The sequence below is a fragment of the Sinohyriopsis cumingii genome, chromosome 8 (genome assembly GCF_028554795.1).
Source record: "Sinohyriopsis cumingii isolate HCF-2022 chromosome 8, ASM2855479v2, whole genome shotgun sequence".
NCBI lineage: Eukaryota > Metazoa > Mollusca > Bivalvia > Unionida > Unionidae > Sinohyriopsis > Sinohyriopsis cumingii.
In genome coordinates this window covers 121,245,673-121,254,651 of record NC_142968.1, presented here as the reverse complement: position 1 = coordinate 121,254,651, position 8,979 = coordinate 121,245,673, and positions in this window count along the sequence as shown.

The window sequence follows — 8,979 nt, the reverse complement described above, 5'->3', positions numbered from 1 at the left end:
CATTATTTAAGCTTCTGCATTTGTTTCTCAACGCGGGGGAACTTGATCCATCCGATCACCAACAAAATAATACAAAGGAATTTTTTGTTTTTCTCGATTCAGGTAAGCTTTAAAATTAAAAATAATATCTTGTAAGTAATTTGGAGTAATACCATGGTCTATGATTGAGGCTATCCAACCCGGTTTCCCGAGCTGCACTCTTAGTAGTACCTTTTACTATTATCATAGCCTCCATATTTATTTTTTCTCATTGATTCTTTTTCTTGCATTGTACAGTTATCCCATATTCAATCAGCATAGTCAAATATGGGAATTATATATGATTTATACATTCTTTTTAAGGACAAGCGATCTAATCTATATTTCAGTCTTCAAAATATTAACGTTCTTCCAGGTTTTTGCATACAAATGCTTGACATGAGCTTGCCATGCGACATCACAAGAGAATAGAATATTGACATGAGCTTGCCATGCGGCATCACATGATAATAGATTATTGACATGAGAGTACCATGCGGCATCAACTAATAATAGATGATTGACAACATGAGCTTGCCATGCGACATCACAAGAGAATACATTATTGACATGAGCTTGCCATGCGGCATCACAAGAAAATAGATTACCTAAGTGCTTATGTTGGAATACTTCTTGAATATCTTTACTGGACATCTGCATTTTAGGGTGGTTATTTGACTTTCGCGTTCGTGTTATGAGCACTGACTCTGTTTAGTCTGGGTTAAAGGTCACTGGCCAAAGACGGGACTAGTCCTGTAATTGTTGAATGTCCGAATATAGAATTTTGCCAGCCTCGTATGGATTTTCAAGGATTATATCTAGTCAAATGACGTCAGCTAGTGCTTGTTGTTTCATCTGAACATACTGGAACCTGTACTGGACATATTAGATCTTGCACCGGACATATTGAAACTAGACATCAGCCTGCACTTGCTGGTTGGCTAAATGTACATATTGAAACGGGTACTCAAATGACGTCAACCAGTGCTCAGATTTTTTCATCCTAATATATTGGACCTTATACTAAAATGACGTCAACCAGTGATCGGTGATTTATCTAAACATATTGGACCTTATACTAAAATGACGTCAACCAGTGCTCGGTGTTTTATCCAAACATATTGCACCTTATACTAAAATGACGTCAACCAGTGCTCGGTGTTTTATCCAAACATATTGCACTTTATACTAAAATGACGTCAACCAGTGTTCGGTGTTTTATCCAAACATACAGGATCTTGTACTAAAATGACGTCGACCATCGCTTGCTGTTCAATCAGAACATACTGGCTAGATGTATATATTGGAATGGCTTCTAAATGACGACCATAAGGCTATAAGAAAACTTTTTTTTAATATTAAAACGAGCTTGAAATAAAAGAAAATCACTTGGTTTGCACATGAGATTCAAAGACATACAAACTGCCGAAACATTATTTCTATCAAAAGCGTAATATCTGAACAAAATAATGGTTAGAGATTTAATGGCAGACACAAATGCATTTTTGTTTTTAAAGTAAACATTAAGAGTAAAGTAGCGCTCAATAGTCGGTACATAACATTGGTGTTATACGGGAAGTGACTCTATCATAGAAAAAGCTTCAACATATCAGAGTTACTTCCCTCAACATTATTGAAGCAGTAACTTGATAATGCAACGCTAGGTGTTGTTGTTGTTGTTGTTGTGGGGTTTAACGCCATTTTTCAGCACACGATAGGCTATACACGGCTACCAGTATTAATGGTGGAGGAAGAACCCGGGAAAACCACGGAAAGAACCACCGACCCACGAGAAGCTACTGGCAAGCTTTCTCACATACCCACATTGGCTGAATCCGAGACTCGAACCGGTGCAGACACAACGCTAGGTGAGAAAATAGAGAACGCATACTTGAATATTATCTCTTCGTCACGTTACATGGACATACTAATAATAAAGATGTTGACAGCTCAGCCTCTACAATAATGAAGACAGCGTCTTACGTTTATGTCGAGTTAACTATTGCATCTTTAGTCTCTTCGTCCTAACTTAAAACTGGTAACATCTGGATTTTACATTTTCTTTTCATTTTTAATTACGGGCTCTAGGTTGCGCGTTTTTCTCCCCCCCCCCCTGCCTGTGATCGAGTCTCTGCTCAGCGAAGTTGAGCTTGTCGGTGATTCTTCCCAGTTTTTCCCGGTTTCTTCCTCCAAACAATAAACTGGCCACTAAGTACTGTCTGTCATGTGATGAAAAATAGCGTTAAACCCACAACAACAGCAGAAGAGCAGAAATAAAATCCTTTTCAATTCCAAACTCAAAGAGTTAACATCTACCATAGTTATTGGATGCCATACTTACCATAGTTATTGGATGCTATACTTACCATAGTTATTGTATGCCATACTTACCATAGTTATTGGATGACATACTTACATAGTTATTGGACGTCATACTTACCATAGTTATTGGACGTCATACTTACCATAATAATTGGATGCCATACTTACATAGTTATTGGATGACATACTTACCATAGTTATTGGATGCCATGCTTACCATAGTTACTGGATGCTATGCTTGCCATAATTATAAGATGCCATACTTACCATAGTTATTGGATGCCATACTTACCATAATTATTGGATGCCATACTTACCATAGTTATTGGATGCTATACTTACCATAGTTATTGGACGTCACACTTACCATAGTTATTAGATGCCATACTTACCATAGTAACTGGATGCCATACTTATATAGTTATTGGATGACATACTTACCATAGTTATTGGATGCTATACTTACCATAGTTATTGGATGCCATACATACCGAAGTAATTGGATGCCATACTTACATAGTTATTGGATGCCATACTTACCATAGTTATTGTATGCCATACTTACCATAATTATTGGATGCCATACTTACCATAATTATTGGATGCCATACTTACCATAGTTATTTGATGCCATACTTACCATAATTATTGGATGCCATACTTACCATAGTTTTTGGATGCCATGCTTACCATAGTTATTGGATGCCATACTTACATAGTTATTGGATGCCATACTTACCATAGTTATTTGATTCCATACTTACCATAGTTACTGGATGCCATGCTTACCATAATTATTTTATGCCATACTTACCATAGTTATTTGATGCCATACTTACCATAATTATTGGATGCCATACTTACCATAGTTTTTGGATGCCATGCTTACCATAGTTATTGGATGCCATACTTACCATAGTTATTGTATGCCATACTTACCATAATTATTGGATGCCATACTTACCATAGTTATTGGATGCCATACTTACCATAGTTATTGGATGACATACTTACATAGTTATTGGATGACATACTTACATAGTTATTGGATGACATACTTACCATAGTTATTGGACCTCATACGTACCATAATTATTGGATGCCATACTTACCATAGTTATTGGATGCTATACTTACCATAGTTATTGGATGCTATACTTACCATAGTTATTGGATGACATACTTACATAGTTATTGGACGTCATACTTACCATAGTTATTGGACGTCATACTTACCATAGTAATTGGATGCCATACTTACATAGTTATTGGATGACATACTTACCATAGTTATTGGATGCCATGCTTACCATAGTTACTGGATGCTATGCTTGCCATAATTATAAGATGCCATACTTACCATAGTTATTGGATGCTATACTTACCATAGTTATTGGACGTCACACTCACCATAGTTATTAGATGCCATACTTACCTGAGTAACTGGATGCCATACTTATATAGTTATTGGATGACATACTTACCATAGTTATTGGATGCTATACTTACCATAGTTATTGGATGCCATACATACCGAAGTAATTGGATGCCATACTTACATAGTTATTGGATGCCATACTTACCATAGTTATTGTATGCCATACTTACCATAATTATTGGATGCCATACTTACCATAATTATTGGATGCCATACTTACCATAGTAATTGGATGCCATACTTACATAGTTATTGGATGCCATACTTACCATAGTTATTTGATTCCATTCTTACCATAGTTATTGGATGCCATTCTTACATAGTTACTGGATGCCATACTTACCATAGTTTTTGGATGCCATGCTTACCATAGTTATTGGATGCCACACTTACCATAGTTATTGGATGCCATGCTTACCATAGTTATTGGATGCCATACTTACCATAATTATTGGATGCCATACTTACCATAGTTTTTGGATGCCATGCTTACCATAGTTATTGGATGCCATACTTACCATAGTTATTGTATGCCATACTTACCATAATTATTGGATGCCATACTTACCATAGTTATTGGATGACATACTTACATAGTTATTGGATGACATACTTACATAGTTATTGGATGACATACTTACCATAGTTATTGGACCTCATACGTACCATAATTATTGGATGCCATACTTACCATAGTTATTGGATGCTATACTTACCATAGTTATTGGATGCTATACTTACCATAGTTATTGGATGACATACATACATAGTTATTGGACGTCATACTTACCATAGTTATTGGACGTCATACTTACCATAGTAATTGGATGCCATACTTACATAGTTATTGGATGACATACTTACCATAGTTATTGGATGCCATGCTTACCATAGTTACTGGATGCTATGCTTGCCATAATTATAAGATGCCATACTTACCATAGTTATTGGATGCTATACTTACCATAGTTATTGGACGTCACACTCACCATAGTTATTAGATGCCATACTTACCTGAGTAACTGGATGCCATACTTATATAGTTATTGGATGACATACTTACCATAGTTATTGGATGCTATGCTTACCATAGTTATTGGATGCCATACATACCGAAGTAATTGGATGCCATACTTACATAGTTATTGGATGCCATACTTACCATAGTTATTGTATGCCATACTTACCATAATTATTGGATGCCATACTTACCATAATTATTGGATGCCATACTTACCATAGTAATTGGATGCCATACTTACATAGTTATTGGATGCCATACTTACATAGTTATTGGATGCCATACTTACCATAGTTATTTGATTCCATTCTTACCATAGTTATTGGATGCCATTCTTACATAGTTACTGGATGCCATACTTACCATAGTTTTTGGATGCCATGCTTACCATAGTTATTGGATGCCACACTTACCATAGTTATTGGATGCCATGCTTACCATAGTTATTGGATGCCATACTTACCATAATTATTGGATGCCATACTTACCATAGTTTTTGGATGCCATGCTTACCATAGTTATTGGATGCCATACTTACCATAGTTATTGTATGCCATACTTACCATAATTATTGGATGCCATACTTACCATAGTTATTGGATGCCATACTTGCCATAGTTATTGGATGCCATGCTTACCATAGTTATTGAATGCCATACTTATCATAGTTATTGGATGCCATACTTACATAGTTATTGGATGCCATACTTACCATAGTTATTGTATGCCCTACTTACCATAATTATTGGATGCCATACTTACCATAGTTTTTGGATGCCATGCTTACCATAGTTATTGGATGCCACACTTACCATAGTTATTGGATGCCATGCTTACCATAGTTATTGGATGCCATACTTACCATAGTTATTGGGTGTAATACTTACCACAGTTATTGGGTGTAATACTTACCATAGTTATTGGGTGTAATACTTACCATAGTTATTGGGTGTAATACTTACCATAGTTATTGGGTGTAATACTTACCATAGTTATTGGGTGTAATACTAATAATCTTTAATGTCAACATCGTCATCTTCAAGGACAGCAGTCAGAAAAACTAATGAAAATACGAACTATTTTAGTTAGTCTTTACATACTTGAACATCTATCTTGATTTCTGGTTTGAAGATGATGATAAATAAACTTGAATTAAAGTAGAACGCATGAGGTTCATTCAGTCTAAAAGGAGGTTACTTTTACAACGTTCATATTTTGGAATGAAATGCGTATAATATGCCCGTCTTTCCTTCATGACGCATTCCATATTTACATTGTTCGTCTATCTTAAGAGATAATTTTGCGCGTTGTTCAACGAATTCTGGCACGCCAGTCCCATTCTAGTGATAAGGCCCAAATGATACCTCTATTTCCATGTTTAGATTGTTTCCTTCTTAGTTTCACCAAACGCCAGAACGGATCATAGTTACCACAAGTATTTACAAGTAATTTTCTTCGTTCATATTGAAACCGTGTTTTTACTGATTCGACATTAACATTAAAGTCTACGCTTATAGTATTTTTTCATTCATGGCTTGGGACATCACTAGTTGGAAATTACTAACTGTTTGTGATCTAGTTATTTGGTAAAGCTTGCTGTAAATCCTCATACAGATCAGTTTATGATGTCCGTCAGCGTTTTTGACATACTGTTGTAATGCAAAAATGTATTTTGCTCATCTGATCATTGTTCAGTGTTACGAGTCTAGGCTCTTTTAAAAAGTAACAGAAAAGAGTGAAGACAACAAGCTCTGTAAAATCTAACAAATAATCTATTTCCCTAGAATATCAAGTGAAAAATGAGAAAAAAGAACTTGCTGATTTAAGAATCAAATCCAAAAGTCATCCAAGAATTAAAAATTTTGAAGTCAAAGTAATACAAAGTCCTGAATGAAAAACAGAGTTCGAATCCCGATGAAATCCAAAATGAAAGACGATGACGTCATTAATAGGCGAAGTTCTACAGTATCAACAGTCTCTTGTAGAATCACAGGAAATATTATTCCAATTTTTAATTCTTTTTAAATGTCGATACATATCCTTGCCCAAGAGTTAATATAGAGCATTAGTATTTCCAGGGAATTTTTTTACTTGAAATCCAAATAATTTGAAGAAAATAAAATAACCCAAACTGGACACAACATAAAACACCTGGACATCTCATGTATTAAGGCAGGAATCACTATTCTTTCTCCATACGTCAGTAATAAGGCTAACGAAGACGCAAAACAGATGCTCAGATGGGGGTCAACCTTCTAGAAATTAAAGTTTGTTACACGATAAATATCACATAATCCAGGTATGGCCTTGACTCCACTTAATGAATTCTTACTCTGAGAAAGAAAAAGAAAAAGTTGTTTCCTAAAACTATCACTGGTTCTGAATCAAGGTTAGAAAATAGATGCAGTGTTTCTATTATTAGTTGTTTATAACAGTCAGGTCAAACAGAACTGAACTGAACTGAATTTCTGGACAATCATATGTCAGTATTATATTTCTGTAACAATAAACTCCACCCTAATAATATCTGATTTTTGTTTTTCATCTTGCCGATGAAAGTAAGGGGGTTGTGATCACTAAATACAATAATCGGAGAAGGAGCTGAACTAATGTAAACTTCAAAACGTTGTAATGCCCATATCAAAGCCAAACAATCCTCCTCTATTGTAGAATACATTCTTTGGTGTTTATTTAATTTCTTAGAAAAATAACACACTGGGTGATCAGCGCCATTTTTATCTTCTTGAATAAATACTGTTCCAACCCCAACATCACTTGCAGCAACAGACAGTTTAAATAACCGTGTACTCTTAAGTATGGCCTTTAACTTACCAAAAGCCTCTTGACATTTTTCAGATACAATTAAACGTTGTTTTCTTGCTTAATAAATTTGTCAGGGGTTCAGTAATTGTAGAAAAATTGGAACACAATTTCCGATAGTATCCAGCCATACCTAAAATTAGCATCAGTTGCTTTTTACTAACATGCACAGGGAATTTAGAGATAGCCTTGACCTTAGCATCTAAAAGTTTAACTTGTCCATGTCCCACGATATGTCCTAGACATGTTGCACAAATACGGCAGGCAGAACTCACTTTTGGATAAATTAATTGTCAAACGTGCATCAGAGAGTCTGTCAAAAATTTCCGACTTGATGCTAAATATTCTTTCCAGGTATCTTTGTAGATGATGACATCATTGTTGTAAGCATCACAATTATCTAGACCAGAGGTAATCATATTAATTTGACGTTGGAAAGTACTTGGCGATCCTTTCATCCCAAACAGCATCATTTTATATTGATAAAGTGCATCTGGAGTCACGAATGCCGAAATTTTCTTTGCTCTTTCCCTCAGTGGAATTTGTCAAAATGCTTTCAGAAGGTCAGATCCGGTGACGTTCTGTGCATTTCCACTATGACTCTAAACTTTACCATCTTATTGTTTATTGTTTGTGCCAGTCTATAATAAGTATAATTTAGAATATTTGACGCCAGTCCGCCAGGTGGATTTAAATAATAACGATAATTTGAATATTTAACGCGAGTCCGCTAGGGTATTTGTATGAACATTGACATTGCTAGAGTTTTATGTCCTAATAAGGTAGGTTTATTGCAAATTTTATTTATAATTCAGCTGTTAGGAGAAAATAGTTTCATTTTATATCTTTAGGTAAGTATAGTCAGAATATACCTCCCTGTTTGTTTGTTAAAAATAAAAACCCATTTCAATAATGGAAATTTATATTGTGTTAAGAGATGCACAGAACGTAGCCAATTCATTCATTGATTTATGATTTCTAACCTGACTGTGACCAGAATGTCCTTAAGACTAGCATACATCTGTGCCTTTCATGTATAGTATGCATACTAACACGGCGCCATATTGCGTACACTATGGGTGAGTACATTTTCTTCAGAAAACAATGACGTAGTTAACCTTATTTAGTAACTGCCGGATTATTCCGTATATTACCATATTGTTTTTGTTTTTTTAAATCGGATGGGCTTACAATCAAACGAGGAGTTATATTAAGACGTTAAATCAAAGGATTGACTTAGATGAGCACATGTTAATTACGGCATATTTATGTCCATGTTTCTACTAGTGTTAATTTAGTGCCCGATTAAAGCTGATAAAAATCTCATCAATGAACATTTTTGTCGTGAAAAGACAATTTA